The 19,888-nt window shown below is 39.4% G+C and overlaps 1 long non-coding RNA gene across 1 annotated transcript; it reads left to right on the top strand.

Annotated features, from left to right (window-relative positions):
* Positions 1-2,869: 2,869 nt before the first annotated feature.
* On the top strand, positions 2,870-19,275 carry LOC128314397 (uncharacterized). Its single transcript, XR_008295994.1, has 4 exons — positions 2,870-4,056; positions 14,943-15,057; positions 16,766-16,974; positions 18,690-19,275. It is a non-coding gene; the product is annotated as an uncharacterized LOC128314397 (long non-coding RNA).
* The last annotated feature ends 613 nt before the right edge of the window (positions 19,276-19,888 follow it).

Below are 19,888 nucleotides of genomic sequence, written 5' to 3'. Positions count from 1 at the left end.
GTTTCAATATCTGGGACTGATGGGGTGAGTGAAGTCTTCCATTTCTATTCCCACTGGATTGACCGGCTTTCACAGGCTGGTGGTTGAGAGTTTATGCTCATGGGACTTTAATGTAACTTTTGATCATAATAAGAACAAGAAGATTCAGAAGCCGTGGGTAGAAGCAGCTGGACCCAAGTCTTTCATTCAACTACGTTTCCACCTTCACCCACCTAACTAGTCTTCAGGTGAGAAAGGAAGTTCACTTACCAGTCTCAGCAGTCAGTAACACTTCCGGAGATCCTCTTTGTTGTTTTGTTTTGTTTTGTTTTTTAAGTTTATTTATTTTTGAGAGAAAGAGAGAGAGAGAGAGAAAGACAGAGCATGAGCAGGGGAGAGGCAGAGAGAGAGAAGGAGAGAGACACACAGAATCTGAAGCAGGTTCCAGGCTCTGAGCTGTCAGCATAGAGCCCAAGACAGGGCTCAAACTCACAGACCACAAGATCATGCATGACCAGAGCTGAAGTTGGACTCTTAACTGACTGAGCCATCCAGGCAGCCCCAGGAGATCCTTTTTGTAAGTACAATGAGCCACTTCCAAATCCCCAGAAATGGTCATAAGCCACCTCCTCTTCCCAGGGTTGTTTTATGGTGTATGTGTGCGTGGGGGGACGGGGGGCAGCGGGGGGTGGAAGGGGAAAGGCACAATTGCCTCTGATTTCTTAAACTTTTTATTTTTATGGTTTTTTATTAAAAAATGTTTTTTACATTTATTTATTTTTGAGAGAGAGACAGCGCGAGCAGGGGAGGGGCCGAGAGAGGGAGACACAGAATCTGAAGCAAGTTCCAGGCTCTGAGCTGTCAGCACAGAGCCCGATGCAGGGCTCAAACCCACGAACCATGAGATCATGACCTGAGCTGACGCTGGACACTCAACCGACTGAGCCACCCAGGTGCCCCAAACGTTTTTTTTTTTCTAAATATAGAACATATAAATGCTCTTAGTAATTTTTTATTATTTATTTTGCTAAATTAATATTTCTTGTCTGAGGTACAAATTGAAAGATATTCCAGGGCTTAACTGATCTTGAAATAACAGGATTTGAGATGATCCCCTCCATGCCAGACTGCTTATAGCACCATAATGTGTTTTTTGTTTGTCTTCCAGTTTTATTGACATATAATGGACACATGACATTGTATAAGTTTAAGGTTACATGTGTATATTATGAAATGAGCACCACAATTAGTTTGGTTAACATACGTCACCTCACATAGTTATAATTTTTTTCTTGTGATGAGAGCTTTCTACTATCTTTGCAAATTTCAAATATACAATACAGTATTGTTAACTATAAACTCACACATATATAGTAAACAGATATTTGACAAGGAAGCTAAGAATACTCAATGGAGAAATTCTCAATGGAGAAAAGACAGTCTCTTCAATAAACAATGCTGGAAAAATTTGGTATTTGTATGCAAAAGAATGAAACTAGATTCCTATCTTGTACCATTCACAAAAATTAACTTGAAACAGACTAAGCACTTAAACGTAAGACCTGAAACCACAAAACTCCTAGAAAAAAATAGACAATGGTCTTAGCAATGATTTTTTTGTATGTGACACCTAAACCACAGGCAATACAAGCAGAAAAAACAAGCGAGATTACATAATGTTTTATTAATAACATAATGATGAACTAACATTTATTTGTCCTTACTATATGTCGGTAATATGCTAAGTACTTAATATGGCTTGTAACATTCAATCTCATAACAGCTCCGTAAGTCGATGCTGAGGAAGTATCATTATTATGTAGATGCAAAAATTAAATTAAGAGAGTTTAATGGCTTTCCAAGTGACAGACAACAAGAGATAGTAAACCTAGATGGGTCCAAACTCCCATTGTTACTTGTAACCACTAGCGTTCAGATGGTACTCCGATCTAACATCCTTCTTGTCACACCTTTCTTCTTCCTTTACTTTATTTCCTTCCCCTACATCTCAGCAGTGCTAGCAATTGGGATTAATTGTGGCATAAGGCATTCATTTATTGAACAGATATTTATGATGTCCCATCAGTGTGCAAAAGCGATTGCAACTGGTAGAAAGGAAATAAAGTGGATACACGAAAAATTATTTTCTGAACTCCCAGATTATTTCTTTGTCCACATGCTCTGTGTTAAGTCTAATCTCTCCATTCTGTTCTCTCCTCTAGAGGCTCTGTAGTTTTTTATACTTAACAACCCCTATTTTAAACTATGCAATACTGTGCAAAACAATGTATAAGATGTTTTAAAGACCACCTTGGGTAACTTCCCTGCAATGTTTGAATATGAAATATTTTCCCCTAAACCCACAATTTTCCATACAGTCAAGCTGCTAAATTGCCTCTCTGAGATGCAGAAATTACCCTGTTGGTGTGATTTCTTTTGTTTTCTTAAGCAAGTATAAGATATTACTGATTTCTTTTTAATCCTGCCACTATTGCCATGTCTCCCTCCTCACTTTTAAAACTCTAGACAATTCACAATAAGAACTTGTAGAAATACTAACTTTTAAGGGATGAGGAAAAGGTATGTGCTCTAATGTGTTAATCAGCATCCTTAACCCTCTTTAAGAACTTTCCAACCTGGGGGTGCCTGGGTGGCTCAGTCGGTTGAGCGTCCGACTTCAGCTCAGGTCACGATCTCACGGTCCGTGAGTTCGAGCCTCGCGTCGGGCTCTGGGCTGATGGCTCAGAGCCTGGAGCCTGCTTCTGATTCTGTGTCTCCTTCTCTCTCTGCCCCTCCCCCATTCATGCTCTGTCTCTCTCTGTCTCAAAAATAAATAAAAATGTTAAAAAAAAAAATTAAAAAAAGAACTTTCCAGCCTGGTGCAAGTCCTTGGGTGGGTGGTTCAGTCAGTCCGACTATTGGTTTTGATCAGGTCATGATCTCAGCGTTCATGACTCCAAGCCCCACATCGGGCTCTGTGCTGGCGGTGTGGAGTCTGCTTGGGATTCTCTCTCCTTCTCTCTCTCTCTTTCCACCTCTCTCTGCACCCCCTGCTTGTGCACACGCTCTCTCTCTTGCTCTCTCTCTTAAAAATAAATAAATAAACATGAAAAAAACTAACTTTCTAGCCTGATTTTATTTTTTTTTTTAACGTTTATTTATTTTTGAGACAGAGAGAGACAGAGCATGAACAGGGGAGGGTCAGAGAGAGAGAGGGAGACACAGAATCTGAAACAGGCTCCAGGTTCTGAGCTGTCAGCACAGAGCCCGACGCGGGGCTTGAATTCACCAACCGCGAGATCATGACCTGAGCCGAAGTCGGACGCTTAACCCACTGAGCCACTCAGGCACCCCTCTATCCTGATTTTAAAACAAAACAGCAACAACAAACAAGCAATCATGGCAGCCAGGAGTCAGCATACGTCTTCTTGTTTCTATGCTTCTATGTCTACTGCTTGTCAAGCTGCTATTGTAAGGCTGCCTTAAAGGTTCCCCTTAAGAACCAGAGGCAGATGTTTTCTGAAAACTTTTCTATGAGCTAATTAGGCAATATGAGAAGATACAGACCTTTGTGTTAAGAAAATTTGTCATAAAGGTGACACTCCTTCTGGTGAAGAAGGAGTCGGACTCTTGTTCTACGTATATCAGAGTTATTTAAAATTAGAAGCAAGCAAGTAGTTAATGACTAGCTTCTTCCGCTGAACCTGGATCATGACACAATTAAGTCAAGAGAATATCAAGTAGGGATAATTTCTCTCAGTTACAGAACAAGTGAAGTATTATAAGGATTTATGCCACTTCTTTAAATAACCGAATCCGATGATTCGAGAGCTTGAATTTGATTATGTACTTGTGACCAGAATCCCATTTTTGTACCTACTCTACTGAAAATACAACACCTCCTTATGTTTCTGCTTTGCCATGAAGTGTCTCCATAGAACTTAGTCAAATTCTGAATGTCTGTTCCCTTTCATTTTAGAATATTTTGCTTATTCACTCTCAGAGTTGGTTTATGAGTGATGCGTAAATTGGCTTTATTCTGTGCCGTCTGATTTGGGATATTTCAGGACTTCAAAGGTAAGGATTTCATCACAGTTTACATGAGATACATACCAGGGAATGAAAGCTTGTGTGCTTCCGTGAATAAGCACAGACTACTTAGAATTTTCTGATTTAAACACACACGCATGTACACACACACAACACAACCTAAATTCGATGCATACCAAAAATTCACTCTCCCAAGAAAATTTTGGCTTTATTCAAGGTAAAATAGAAAGGGCTATAATATGCTGTTGCAATAAAGTGATTATTTTGATGCAGCATGTTTTAACTGGTTTTTATATACCTGAAATGATTTTCATATTGAGATAAATCAGAGCACTTAACTAAGTAATAGAATGAATGTTATTGTTCATGCAGAATTTTAGACTTTAGATAATATTTATATGGATGCTCATAAGTATGAAAAATAGGCAGAGAAGTTAATTTGCCTTTATCTGCTACCAAACCTTCTTGCATATCATGGTGCAAGTCTGGCTGAACGGAGCTGTGGTGACCTGTTGTATGAAGGAGAGAGCCTCTGGTAGAAGTTGGGGTACTTACCAAGCACAGACCTTGTGGTTACCGCATCAGCACAGCCTTCTGGAGCGGTGTAGAATCTCCCATCGCCCCACGACGGTCTGCCATTCCTGTACCAATTCCCAACTCTGAGCCTTCCATCCTGTGTTCTCCTGATCTTTTAAGTCTCAGCTGCTGAACGTGAGGAGAAAAGTCATGGAAACGTATTCTCTGTCATCTCCTAATTCCTTGTCCCAGCACAGTTAGACTGCCTGGACCACCCAGAAGAAACTTTTATTTATCATTTCTTAACTCCTTTAATAGCCCACAGCAGGTGACTCTACATCCTTTTCATAGCCTTTGGATACCCAGGATCATCTCCATATCCCCAACTCTCAAGAGCTGACCTTTTTTCCTCTTTACCTCGTTGAGAAATTCTAGCTCATCCAGCTTTAATTCCTAATCACATTTCTGCTTCACCTGACCATTGCTTCCCATCACTTCAAGGTTCCCCTGAATGTTGCCCTACACTGTCTTCCCTCCTGTCATGGAGAGCAGAACATCTGTGTGTGTGTTACCGACACTATAGTCTTTTGCGCCTCTTGAGAATTTCTATTTCTTTTTCGTAACAGTTTTACTTTCTGGCTTTCTGTTGGCTTTTTTCCTTTTTTTTTTTTTTCCTCCACTGTGCTCAAGTCTCCTCATGTATAAAAATAACTAGAAGCTAACAAATAAAAAGTGCCCTGGCATGTAATGGCAAGAATTTAAATCAGAATCCACCCCCCCCCCCAACCTTTTTCCTCTAGGAAGTCATAGAAAGAAATAATGGAAAAAATAAGTGCACACAAAAAGATATGCTCACTCCACTTACAGTGCAATAAGAAGACAGAAGGCTGCTGAGGCAGGGGCAGAGTTGTCAGGGAGCTGGCAAAGTACTTGGAGTCAAGGGCAGCGGTATACCATCAACGAAAGAAAAGGATCTCAATGCAGGAGTCCCCAGAAAGCACTGGCAAAAATAAGTTCCAAAGATAAAGGTCATATCTGAAGGTCCAAACGCTGCATAGGAATGCTGAGAACAGAGCCGGGGTTATCCAGAAGCCTCGGTGAACAGAGATGGAAACAAAACTGACAACAGAGGCTGGAACAAGCAGGGGCTGATGTGAGAAAGCATTTAGTGAAATATCCCTGTAATAGATCCCATGAACACAGCCACTTGGGAACCCAGAGCAGACAGAAGACACTATCCTGTATGAAATTAATTTCAGAAAAGGGTGGATGTCTCTTCAGAAGTCATATAGAGAAGCACACAGAAGTGTCATATTGGAGTAAAAGACAGCCCCTTGAGTTGTAAGGCCTTTTACTTGCCCCGCGCTCCCCTAGCCCCACCTACCATGGAAACTTCCTACAAATGGCTGCTCTGGAAAACTCTAACCCAGTTCACCTTGAATCATAAAAGAACAGTGGCACAGAATCCATTCAAAAATACCATTAAAAATGTGTAAAGGAGCAGTAAAACTTTCCAACAGGAGAATGGTCACAAGAAAAATATTATCAAGTTGTAGCTGAAGATTTAGCCAAAGATCCCACCATTAAAATGAGTTATGAAGCAACCACAGCAAGAAGGAAGACCACAAAGCAGGAAAATGAGAGCATGCGGGAAATGGCCACACAATAGAGACCAGTGAAACAAGAGCCTATGACACTCAGGGAAAGAAGAGAAGGAAGACAAAAGGATTACACAAATGAGGATTATTGGAAAGAGCACAAGGAGAACAGTTACTGTGGCCATCAGCAGCCCCGAGGGGACAGTAGAAATGATAAAAGAAAAGAAATAAAATGGATGCACTCTTTTAACTCTAAGGAGTGTGGAGGAGAAAGGCAAAGGGCAGGCAACATATTCATATTTGGAATCCTTAACATCCAACAACAGAAACAATGGAACAAAACAAATGTTTTAAAATGTAGCCCAATAAACTTTTCTGAAAATAGAGAAACACAGCCTACATTTTGTTCCAGAAAAAAAACGGACGAGAATAGTCAACTCTATGATGACTACTAGTAAAGTTACTGAATGTCAAAAACAATGAAAGAATCCTCCAGAGAGGAGATCCCCCCCAAAAAGTCCTAAGAATAAAAACCTCTGTAGACTCAAGCTAACATCAGACTTCTCTCTCTGCCGAAATATCCAACTCCAGAAGACAGAAGGTGGTGAAGTCACATCTAAAAAAATACTAAAGGCAGATAGATTATGAGTCAATTTTATATCTAGCCAAGCTATCTTTTAAGGATATAAGATATAAAGAGCTGTATATAACAACTACAGACAGTTTAAAATGGAAGAATTCCGAGAATACTTTTTCCATAAGCTCTACTTGAAGAAACAGTTTAGGACTTTTACTCAGCAGAGAAATGGCTGCGGAAAGTTTAGCAACAGACTGGTAGTGCACTATGAATGCTTTGCTACAACTACAATTGAAACAAGTGTGGGGATAAGGGTAAGAGTATCATATGGAAATACAAGATGGCTTGGTAACATAGAGAGGAAACAGCTTGTGAAAAGAAGAATAGAAGAGTACAGACCTAGGAAAGAGGAAGCACTGAAACAGAAGAGAGGCATGTATGTGGGGTTTTAGAGCACAGATTCAAGTAGAATCCCAAAGTATGTTCCCTTGACATAAAAGCCTTTATTAGCAAATGGTAGAAGAATCAGGAAATGTACACAAGTTTTTTCCCCAAAACTTATGATTGGAAGATAAAATTACATTTTATAATTTATTGGTTTTCTGAGTACGTTATGACAGTCACTAGGAAAATATGCTTTGGAGAATCCAATTTTTATCAAGAATGCAGGTGTTAATAGTCTGTGTTCAGTCTATGCCTTTACCCAGCTCAGTAGTTCAGTGTAGTGTCTGTTTCAGATGGCAGAATAAAGTTTTAGTCCCTCAAAATAGAGTCTCCAATGGTCATAGAGCTTCAGAGGCTCACAAATCAGAGGGTACAGGTGAAATGAACTTGCTGATGCCTGCTTGTGAGTAGTTGAGGGGCAAGAGGTAGCATTGAAAGCTGGCAAACCGAATAACAGAAATATAAGCACAGGGGTGCCCGGGGGACTCAGTTAAGTGTCCCACTCTTGATTTTGGCTCAAAATCATTTTGGTCATGATCTCACAGTTTGTGGGTTCAAGCCTCACATCAGTTTCCATGCTGATAGGGCAGAGCCTGCTTAGGATTCTCTCTCTCTCCCTCTCTGTGTCTGCTCCTCTGTCCCCCCGCCCTCCACCCCAGCTCTCTCAAAATAAATAAATAAACTTTGGAAGTGCCTGGGTGGCTCAGTCTATTAAACATCCAACTTCAGCTCAGGTCATGATCTTATGGTTCATGGGTTCAAGCCCTGCCATGGGGCTCTCTGCTGTCAGCATAGAGCCTGCTTGGGATTCTCTGTCTCCCTTTCTCTCTTTCTTTGCCCCTCTACTGCTTGTGCATGCTCACACACTCTCTCTCTCTCTTAAAAATAAACATTAAATATATATATATATATGTATGTATATATATATATATATGTATGTATATATATATATGTATGTATATATATATATATAATAATGTGTATTATACATACACATGTATATACATATGTATACATGTGTATATACATACACATATGTATGTATATATATATATATATATATAATAAGTAAATATTTTTTTCAAAAAAGAAATGTAAGGAAAATTACAAATACAATGGTAAACATGAAGGGAAATCACTATTAGGTAACTTTGAGGGAGGAGAAGGTAAAAAAGGGAGAGGAAGGTGGATGAAGAATGCATGAAAATATCAGTTGATTTTCCAATGCTCATAAAAAGGAAAATAATAAATAGTAGGTATGATGATAGTGATAATCTCCTGAAAAATGCAAACTTTTTAAATATCAGAAGGTGTACAATTTTTTTAAAGTAAATATTAAACATAGTAGAGCATACCCTCAGGAAAAAAGAGTTAACCAAAGACTAACCAAACTTGGGGAAGGGAAATACCCAACTTGAGGCAACTCCAGCCACCCTCCACTACTCCAGGGGCGAGAAAAAAAAAGCTGAGAAACACTTCTGAGGGCCACAGTCCAAGGCACAGGACTCCCTGAAAGACTGAGCTTTGACCACAACATTATTGAACGTTCCCCCTTCTCCCACACCTCACTACTAGGTCACTAAAAGCCCACTGACAGCAGTGAACACAATGGATGACAGATATTCATATTTCCTTATATTTGCATGAAGACAAATCAGGACAGAGATTCAAGAAAATGATACACACTGTTGCCTGTTAGAGGCCAACAGGCAAAAACCAGAGTAAATGGGGAATCATCTTAACATTACACTCTTCTCTTGGTTTGGTTTTTCCTTTTACCAGAATGAATATATTACCTGTAAAAATATATATTTATTATTCAAAATAAAAATATAAAACTTAAAAATTGAATATTTCAAAATAAGATAAATTACCTTCCAAAGGCAAACATTTCATCAAAAAACTGTCCTTTGCTTTTGTTGTACCTTCACACTATCATCCTACTTCCTTTTCATGTACACTCCAACTTCTTAGAAGTAATAATAAATATTATTGTAATAAAAGCATAAGTAAATTATATCAGCTTTCGCCACTTCCTCACCATCTTCTACTTACCACATAAACATTTGCCGTTGACTTCCCAAGGTCACCAATGATCTCACGTGGACAAAGCTATAAAAATTATCATCATTGATATACCTACTTTTACTTAACAGTTTCGTACAATGCTGTCGCTAAGTCAAATGTTGGTGAAGTCAGAATATTAGGGAAGCTTGCTATTTAAAGAGAAATGACTCTTTTTTTTAGTAAATAATTTTTTTTAATTTTATTTGAGAGAGAGAGAGAGAGCATGAGCTGGCGGGGAGGGGCAGGAGGAGAGAGAATCCCAAGCAGGCTCCATGCTCAGTGCAGAGCCCAATGCGGGGATTGATCCCATAACCCTGAGATCGTGACCTGAGCCGAAATCAAGAGTCAGGACCTCCACGGACTGAGCCACCTAGGTGCCCCTTGGTAACTGGTTTTAATCTCCTAATGTATTTGTTTCTTACGTTGCAATTTTCGATAGTTTCAATTTTATTCAAATATTAGGTGGGAAGATTTTGATTTTTGAAATGAGATTTTACTAAGAATATTACTTTTTGACTCTGTTATTTACAAAAGGTTCGTGTGTGTGATTAGGTGTGCATTTACACAAGGCTTCACAAAATGTCCACGCTCCCATTCAAGGGCACCGAGTCATGCACTGCAATCCAGCCATCAAGTTCCACACCACAGAGTGTCCACTCACATAAGCTCCTTAAACACCCACCCCCAGGCCTCTTCTTAGATCTTCCCCACCCACACGCCCACCAGTTCTGAAAATGTTTGTTATCGAAGCAACAAGTTCATTGATAGGGACTCGCTTCCCCTCTGGTTAATGCCAGCACCATCTTCCAGACTTGGTGTGAAGAAAAAAGAATCTGAAATTTATTTTGTCTGAAGTAATAAGGGATGACTAATGTTCCTGACTCAATTGAAAGAAAATGCATTTTAAAAACAAAGAAAAAGAACGTATAACCTGGAAAATGGCCTTTATTTTCCTCTCGGTGCCAGAGTTTACTTCATTATGCTAATTCCAGAGGGCCAGCAAAGGAAAACAGACTTCAATTGAAGAGTAATCCATAGCGAAATTGACTAGTCCAGTTTCGCTTATTACTGGCTCTGTTAAATGCAAAAGTAGTACATTAAATTGAAAATCACAAAAGAGCAAACAGTGTTTCTAAATTGCTAATACATTGGAAAGCCAACATCTTCCTGCACCACGGATGCATGCGGCCTAAGGGACATGTGTACAAACGGGAATTCTGTGACCCGTTTTTATAAAAACCTGCATGAAACTCTATCAGAATTCAAAAGAGTAATCTTCGACTCAGACAAGTCGGAGCATTTTTTATCTGGCAAAACCAGGCACAAATAAAGAAGATCACGTAAATGGCAATTAAGAATTTCATTAGGAAAAGCCATAAAACAATAGAAATATTCACTATACTGTGTAAAGAACTTCAGCTTTAACAAATACCCACATCCACACATTCCCCGCTCTCATCACACAGCAGCTTCTGGCATGACAGGCTGTCTTCTTAAGTACTATCTCAATTCCAATTAAAACAGCATTCTCAGAAACATAGGAAACTGTGTACAGCTTGCCATCATTCATCTAAGGGGGGAAGAGAATGCAAATGTGTGCATACACATATATATATGTGTGTGTACATACACACATAATTTGTATGTTTGCTTATATTGTTAAGGGCACCTATAGTGCGTGGGTGAGAATAAGGTAAAGGGAACAATGATTCAAGCTGAACTTCTTTGAATGCACCTTGTTTTATAAATTAGAATTTGAAGTCATGTATATGCACTATATAATTATAAAACAAAATTAAACTTTAAAAATTTTCCAAGAAACAAAAAATAAAATGAAATAAATAATAGCTGTGTAATTCAATTTTTGGCATAGGCAGTCAGACAGGAAATATTTCAAAGGACTCTAAAACACCATAATTTGGCTGCATGTCCATAGTGGGATCAATCCCAAGGGGGGAAACATTGTAAAATGAAATATGTAGCTGCTGTCAGTAATCATATCGTTGGTGGTAATGTTGGATTATTGTTATGAGACCACTGTATGTATAATGTGAAATAAAGCAAATGAGTAATTACATTGGTGTTATTGAAAACTGAGATTTGGGGCATGGGAAAGTGAAATACTGATACGAGATCATTGATAATAAGTAAAATCTCTAGTCTTGATTTTTAAAAACATTTTTAATGTTTATTTTTGAGAGAGAGAGAGAGAAGGAGAGAGAGCATGAGAGTGGGAGGGGCAGAGAGAGAGGACAGAGGATCTGAAGCAGGCTCTGAGCTAACAGCAGGGAGCATATGTGGGGCTTGAACCCATGAACCGTGAGATCATGATCTGAACTGAAGTCGTACAATTAACTGACTGAGCCACCCAGGTGCCCACCTATAGTCTTGATTTTTAGTTGGAAATGTCAGTATAAATTCACAATGCATTTTGGTTCTTTTAAAGGTATATTTTCCAATTCTGTCCTTAGAAAAGCCTAAAAACAATGAATAATACCCCTAGTGCCCAGTTGTGGTCTTGACATGCCATCACCAACTGAAAAGAACCAGGAGTCTTTGAAGACATAGCTGTTACCAGGAAGAAAAATATGCCTTGGATACTTTTCAGAATAATCAAGGAAGGGAGCCTGGGTGACTCAGTTGGTTAAGTGTCCTGCTCTTAATTTCAGCTCAGGTTATGATCTCACAGTCATGAAATCAAGCTCCTCACTGAGTGTGAAGCCTGCTTGAGATTCTCTCTTTTCCTCTTTCTCTGCCCCTCCCCAACTTGCACTGAGCTCTCTTTCCTCTAGGAAAGAAAAAAATAATCAAGGAGAGGGTACCTGGGAAAGTGGTAGGAGTATGTAAGAAACAAGGGGAGCATTTCTACACCAGAAAGCAAGGAATCTGACACAACTAAACTGTGTTAAAAGAACTTGGGAGCCAGCTTAAACAGTCTCTTGCTGGTCAGAGATGAGACAATTTGAACATCAATAAAGGTAATGACCATAGTAGCTTGAAAAATACTAAACTGTTTAAATCTATGAGTTCATAACGGTACCTAAAAAGTCAGTCATCACCTTTGGAAAATATTAAGACTCACTATTTTGAAAACTCATAAATGGAAGAAAATAACCAAGCATTTAACCTTTAAGAACTATACCTTAGGGCAACCAAAGAGTTGATGAAGTTAGATTTCTGTATATAGAAGTATTCACAGTAATGATTGAAGAAGGAATGGTGGAATATTACCCTTCCATAACCTCAAATGAATTAATTCAACTAATTAGTGATTTTCAATTGCTACTACTATCATAACAACAGAGAAAACTAGAAATTAGGTACCTCCTATGGGAAGAACACACCACCACCTGGGAAGCACTCTAGAAAAAAAATATATATCTTGAGTATGATGATTACCAATGTAAATGAAATACAGAAAACAGAGCATGTTAGCATTATGAATATAAACTCCGCAACACAGTCCATAACAAATTCTACAGGAAAAAGGACTGGATTCTAGTTTAACAAGAACAAAAAAAAAAATGTAAGAAAAAAAGCGAGATGGAGAAGACACTTAAGGAACATGTTAATCACAATGCATGGACCTTGTCTGGATCCCAGTTCATAAACAAAGAGTGGAATTTGTGACAAGTGAGTGATGTATCTGATGCTGACTGCACTTCAGGAGCATTCCCTCAGACTATTCCAGAAGCAATAGTTCTCAGGCCTGCCAGACTCTTGCTGCATCTCTCTGAGGACATTTTTCTGGCCCTGGAAACATTTTCAGTCCCAGGACATAACTCTCAACCAGTGATATGAGACAGAGGATAAATGCCCAGTCTTCTTGACCTTCTGTGGGACAATTCTGACAGGCGCTCCACACAATGTCTCAAGGATCTCCAACAGGATTGGATCCACCCAATAGCACCTCTCCCATAGCACACTCTTTATTCACTTTCATTCCCTCGACTTGGCCACTTCCTTCCACTTGGAAGGTGCTTCCTGGTATCACCTCCCAAAGTAGTTCATAGTGGCATCCAAATGTTTCTCTTGGTGTTTGCTGATTTGGGGAAACTTAGGCTAAGGTGCTGGGAATTTTATAGAAATAATTTGTTATTTTTCAGGAGTGTGATTATAGGGTTGACACATTTTAAAAAGAGGTCCTGTCAGGGGCGCCTGGGTGGCTCAGTCGGTTGAGCGTCCAACTCCAGCTCAGGTCATGAGCTCACGGTTCATCAGTTCAAGCCCCACGTTGGGCTCTGTGCTGATGGCTTGGAGCCAGGAGCCTGCTTCAGATTCTGTGTCTCCCTCTCTCTCTGCCCCTCCCCCACTTGCACTCTGTCTCTCTCTGTCTCAAAAATAAAATAAACATTAAAAAAAAATTTTAAAGAGGTCCTTCCAGAGATGCTTTCTAAAACATTTATAGATAAAATTATATGATGTCTGGATTTGTTTCAAATTAATTTATACGTTGCTGGCAAAGTAGGTGGAGTTTTAGACATACAAGATTCCCTGTGATTTGTTACTTTATGATAAAGTTATACGGTGGGTGTATGGAGGTTTATTATACTGTTATAACTACTTTTAAAGATGTTTAATATTTTCTGTAATAAAAAGTATTATCAGATTCAGTCCACGCTAATGGCATCCCTGGAAGGATTCAAAGAAAATAGGAAAATCAGTTGCCTCTAGTACAGGTCACCAGGAGGTGGGCAAATACAGTGGAAGGGAGATTTTTTCACTGTATAATTTTTTTTAATATTTTAAAATTGACTATGAGACAGTATTACATTTTCAAAAAAAAAGTTCTATAATATTAAAACTACAGAGTTGAGAAGAGAACATGAAAAGCAGTGAGACTGAACACATCAGTTCCTGCTTTAAACACTTCATATGTAGCCCATTGGTATAAGTGTAAAGACTAAAATCTTTAACATGCCCTAAAAGTCCCTGCAGGATGTACACCTCTCAAGTTTTAGCTCCTTATAACTTGGCTCAGTATGCTCCAAACAGGGGTGCCTGGCTGGCTCAGTCAGTGCAGCATACAACTCCTGATCTCAGGGTTGTGAGTTCGAGCCCCATTGTTGGGTGTGGATATTACTTAAAAATAAGACCTTTTAAAAATGTATATATATATATATATATATATATATATATATATATATGTGTGTGTGTGTGTGTGTGTGTGTGTGTGTGTATACATACATACACAAACACACATACATGAACATGGTTTGCTGTTGTTTGTTTTGGTCAATCCTCTTCCTTCCTCAAACACTTTGCCCGAGCAATTTCCTCTTGTAATTGCCTCTTTCTCTTCCTGGGCATTTTCTAATCCCAGACTACATCCTCCTTTCATACATATTCATAGTATCCTAGGCCCCTGATAATCATAATTGTAATTTCATTATTTTTATATTATATATAGAAGCCAGCTCTGTAAGAAGAGACATGTCTTTATTTAGGACCTCTTTCTCCCCTGTTAGGACTTCATCTTGATGAGAACAGGTACATTACCATGATCCCTTTGAAAACTCCAGCATGTGGTAGACACTCACTCAATATTTATTGTATGGAGTATGATGGATGGATGCATGGATGCATGGATGAATTGAAGAACAAATTAGTAAATGAATGGATGCATCCATGAGCAGAATCTTTTGAATTTTGACCATCCTCATTGTTTCCCAAAGATTTGAAGTAACATGTGACTGATCTTTGTATTTCAGAGTTTATAAAACCAAATGAAAGCCTTGGTGGTACACTGTGAATAAGGGGCAAGGGAAGATTCTTGGTTGAAAAGGGTACCTCTAAGTTGAGGCCACCCCACCCCCACGGGTCAGAGTATCACTCTCTTTCAAGATTTTAATACTACAGGCAGTGCAAAGGGGGTTCTGTCTCCTCCACTACAACATCGGAATGCGAAAACCTCTTTGCAACATTATTATGAGTGCCAGTGTGTAATGACATACGTCAAAGAGTTTTGTAAATATCAAGGATTTGAAAACCTAAGTTCGTCTGTACTTTAAATGATGTTAAAGTTTGAAAAAAAAAAAACAGGAAAGCCATTCTTGGGCAGGAGAATTTTTACAAGAGGCAAAAATGCAGCCACGGAACATATCTGGAAGGGAAGGAGACCATGTTGACTATGGTTTTTACAAGGGACTTCAGTTGGCAAATTAGTTCTTGTTCATTACATCTCATCTCTTCAGATCAGCCTGTCCATTGAAAATGTAGCCTTCTCTGAATTCAAGATGAGATCCTCACTGAAGCACCCTTCTGCTTCGTGTTTGTAATGCATTTATTCTGTAACCCAGCCAACATCATTTCATATTGTTGGGAATTTGGACCACCCTGACAGCTTGTTTTCATTACTCCAGCTTTCAGAAGGAATTGACGTGACTACAAGGGAGAGACTGTGCTTGTAACCTGGAGGGAGGCAATTTAGGAACAAAAAGTAGGCACCTACAGACTTCAGACCTGAGTATTTTGTGTTCATACACATCCACATTGCTGATTTGCATCATTTCTTTTTCAAATTGTCATGCAAGATCGGGCCCCTGTCACCAGGCAGGGGTATTTAAGGGAAGAGAAGTCACAGGCCCTCACCCACACTATTCCACAATAAAGCATTCAGGGCATATAGACACTCTATGTGGGTTGGCATTCCTGAGGACAGTCTCCCTGGTCGATTGCCTCCGTCTTTACAGGGCAAGCTTGCAAGCAAGCAACATAGTTAGTGAGGGGTACCTACACAGCCTAGACTCCAGACAGCACAGATATGATTGCCTGCAGTTTACAGGGATTGCCTGGAAATGCTCACTGCCCAAAACCTGGGACTCTTTGTTGTGCCATCTTTGCTGTAGGAAAGATTCCATGAATCCCAAGGGAAGCTGACCTGGGATGCAGCCCCTCTAGCTTGGGGAACAACTCCCCACCCCAACCTGTCCCGCTAGCTCCTTGTCCACACCACCTGGAGGAAGCCCAGATTCATTTTTATTTATTTTTTAATATGTTTATTTATTTTTGAGAGAGAGACAGAGCGTGAGTGGAAGAGCGGCAGAGAGAAGGAGACACAGAATCTGAAACAGGCTCCAGGCTCCGAGCTGTCAGCACAGAGCCCTACGTGGGCCTCGAACCCAAACCGTGAGGTCATGACCTCAGCAGAAGTCAGACACTTAACCGACTGAGTCACCCAGGTGCCCTGCCCCCTCCCCAGTTTCATTTTTAAATGCTCTTGCTTCTTGCGTTCACCCAAAGCCACACTAACATCTGTTCACATTCGCTGTGAGTTAGCAGGGACATCAAGCACATGAAGCCAAAAGTGGGGCTACCTGTACTGGCAATCAACCAAAAAATATAAACTGACTGAAAAATATATTTAAATAAGCAGACATTTTCCAGGCTTTCCTACCTATGGATTCAGTTAAAGGGCTCACATAAAAATTCCCTAGTTTTTCTCATGCTTATATAACCCAAGGCCATCTCTTCTTAATTAAAAAATGTGTGTATTCATATGGCCATGAAATATTCTCTCATTTCTCCCATATAGAAAAAAGGAACGGTGTGCTCAGAAATGATGAAAGATCTTGAACTAAAGATCCAATTTGCTCCACAAATCGGAGCAATAAAGAGCAACCATATATTCGCTGCCAACAGAAGGTATGCCCTGTCTTCAGATGGTTAGCAGAAGTTTTCTATGTTCCAGACCCGTCAGATGAAAGGGAGAACAGGAAAGGAGCCTGCAACGTGTGAACAGAGGTAAATGTTTCATTACCAATTTCATGCCCATGGTGAATTGCAGTGTACCCCCAGTAAGGTAAGGGGGCGCTGTGCACTAGGAGGTGGCCACTCTTTGTTCTGCTGGGGTTGCGAAAGGAACAGCTGTTGGCCAGGTAGGAGTTTCAGGCAAAAATGTAATCCCTTTAGGGAAACAAAATTATCACAAAAATCACAGAAACAGCATGACCGTTTTGAACATTGCCTCTGGTACTGTGTATACTGTCAAAACCAACTGAAAAAAGACTTAATTTCTAGGCAAAATCTTTGTGGCAATTTCTTTTAAAAAATGTTTCTTCATTTATTTTGAGAGAGAGAGAGAGAGAGAAAGAGTTCGTGTGCATGAGCAGGGGAGGGGCAGAGGGAGAGGGATAGAGAGAAAATCCCAAGCAGGCTCCATGCTGTCAGCGTGGAGCCCAAAGCAGGGCTCAGTCTCATGAACTGTGAGATCATGACCTGAGCTGAAACCAAGAATCAGACACTTAACTGACTGAGCCACCCAGGTACCTCTTTCTGTCAAGTTCTTTTTTCTTTTTTTTTAATTTTTTTAATGTTTTATTCATTTTCTGAGAGAGAGAGAGAGAACAGGGGAGGGCCAGAGAGACAGAGGGAGACACAGAATCCGAAGCAGGCTCCACAGCCTGGAGCCTGACGTCGGGCTCGAACTCACGAACCATGAGATCATGACCTGAGCTGCAGTCAGCCTGCTTAACTGACTGAGCCACCCAGGCGCTCCATGTGGCCAGCTTTGGATGGCATAAGATATAATATATGCTCATAGAAAGTATTTTCTTTTAATAGACCCTTAATTTTATTTTTTTAACGAACATAGCAAGTGCAAATTTATCCTCATATACTAAACTATATTTTAAGTTAATTTAAAAAACTTTCTGAAGAGATTGAATATGTTGATTCCCCTTTCAGCTAGAAGTCATGACTCACAGAATCATTCTTTCTCCTTTCCTGTGGCACTAACCCATACACCTGACTCAGCTACAAAATCGGTTGAGTAATCAAGCTGATCTATAATGGCTGCTAGTTCTCATTCATCTTATGATGTTTCTTTGGAGTACCTAACGCCAGACTCTGTGCTTATGGTGTCACTAATGTTTTGTCTCTCCTTCATCTATTTTTACTTATTTATTCAAATGAGGATCTTGACCTTACACCTCAAACAGCTTCTGAAAATTAAATAAGCTTCAAATGACCAAATCCTCAATTCCTTGAGAGTCTGCTAAGATTCTTGACTGTTAGGGTATCCAATTATGTGTGACTTGACTCCTCCCCTTTTACTTGATGGTTCAGGAAGCACAAATAGTGTGAAGTTGGTGTTTAAAAATTAAGTGTTGGGGCACCTGGGTGGCTTAGTCGGTCAAGCATCTGACTTCAGTTCAGGTCATGGTCTCATGGTTTGTGAGTTCGAGCCCTGCGTCAGGCTCTATGTTGGCAGCACAGAGTCTGCTTTGGATCCTCAGTCTCCCTCTCTCTGCTCCTCCCTCACTTGCACTCTTTCTCTCTCTCTCTCAAAAATAAATGAACTAAAAAAAAAAGCTAAAACTTTAAATAAATAGTAGGTACGTAAATTTTTAAAAATACAGATTAAGTGTTGTCCAGTGTCCGTTGTCATTGAACTCCATCTACTTCCATTACACAGTCAGATAAGCATGGTGACTGCTATTGTATCTGTGGTTTTGCAGGATGACACGATCCACACATATGAGAGAGATTTTTCTGTGGAATAACCTACACCCAAAGTCTTAACAAGAAGATGAACTGAATTCAAACAAGGCCCAGTCACTCCCACATCACTAAAGCACAAGCTGGAGAAACCCCCCACAGAAGCAAAGGTAGATCTTTTAGTAAATATACTACCTACCATTCAACTCAGTTCACTCTCCATTGTGCATGGATTAATTTATCATTTGGACAAGTTTTACACCAGCAACTGTGACTATTCACTAGAGAGTCATGCACACTCATGAATTCTTTCGGCAGAGCTTTGTTCTCCGGTCTTATCTGGATCGTGACAATAGTACTGTGAGGGGAAATACACCCAAGATATCAGTTGGTACCAAGGCAGAAAGACATTGCTAAGTGATGGTTTGGTTCAGTGTGGACATTTTTATACCTCTTATTACTCTGGGTCCTAACTCCAATGAGGCAAAGCTCGTCCCTTCCTCTGCATCTAAACTGTGAGGGGAGAAGAAAGAGTCTAGATATAATTTTCTCTCTCTTGTATACATAAGAATATATATATGTATATATATATATATATATATATATATATATATGAATAGATGAATCTATATGATTTTTGTATCTCATATACATATATACATTCATTATGTATACGTATATACATATGTACCTATATATTTATTGTACATATGTGTTAATATGTGCATTTATCTAACATATATATATTATGGCTTTCTGATAGCCAATCAATAGACTTGCATTGTTATTGGGTTACTCGATTCTGTAACTGAGCACCTTGGAATACTTTGCATCATTTAATTACATGCTGGTAATTAAATAACTACATTCCGGGAGAAAAAAAAACACCACCAAGCAGATGTCGTATACTCAAGGAATGTCATAGTTGCTCTACAGATAAAAATGACTGTATTAATTTAAAGTAGATAGATGTTTAGTGTGGTCTTTCCCATGCTGTGTTTGTGCTTTTTCTCCAACTATATGTACTCTATGCTGGAAGTATTTTTCTATTTCAATTCTAAAAGCCTCTTCCAAGGTGTCAGTAAAGAATCATCCATTTTCCCTTGTCTGTGGCATGATAAGCAAAGATCTGAATGAGCAGGTCATTTTCACAACCAACACAAACCATTCTTCTGTTTCTTGTTCTGTGATTTGCAGTTCACACTTCTTGAGAAACAGA

This window comes from Acinonyx jubatus, chromosome B1, assembly GCF_027475565.1.
Source record: "Acinonyx jubatus isolate Ajub_Pintada_27869175 chromosome B1, VMU_Ajub_asm_v1.0, whole genome shotgun sequence".
Classification (NCBI taxonomy): Eukaryota; Metazoa; Chordata; class Mammalia; order Carnivora; family Felidae; genus Acinonyx; species Acinonyx jubatus.
This window is presented reverse-complemented; position numbering and strand designations above follow the sequence as displayed.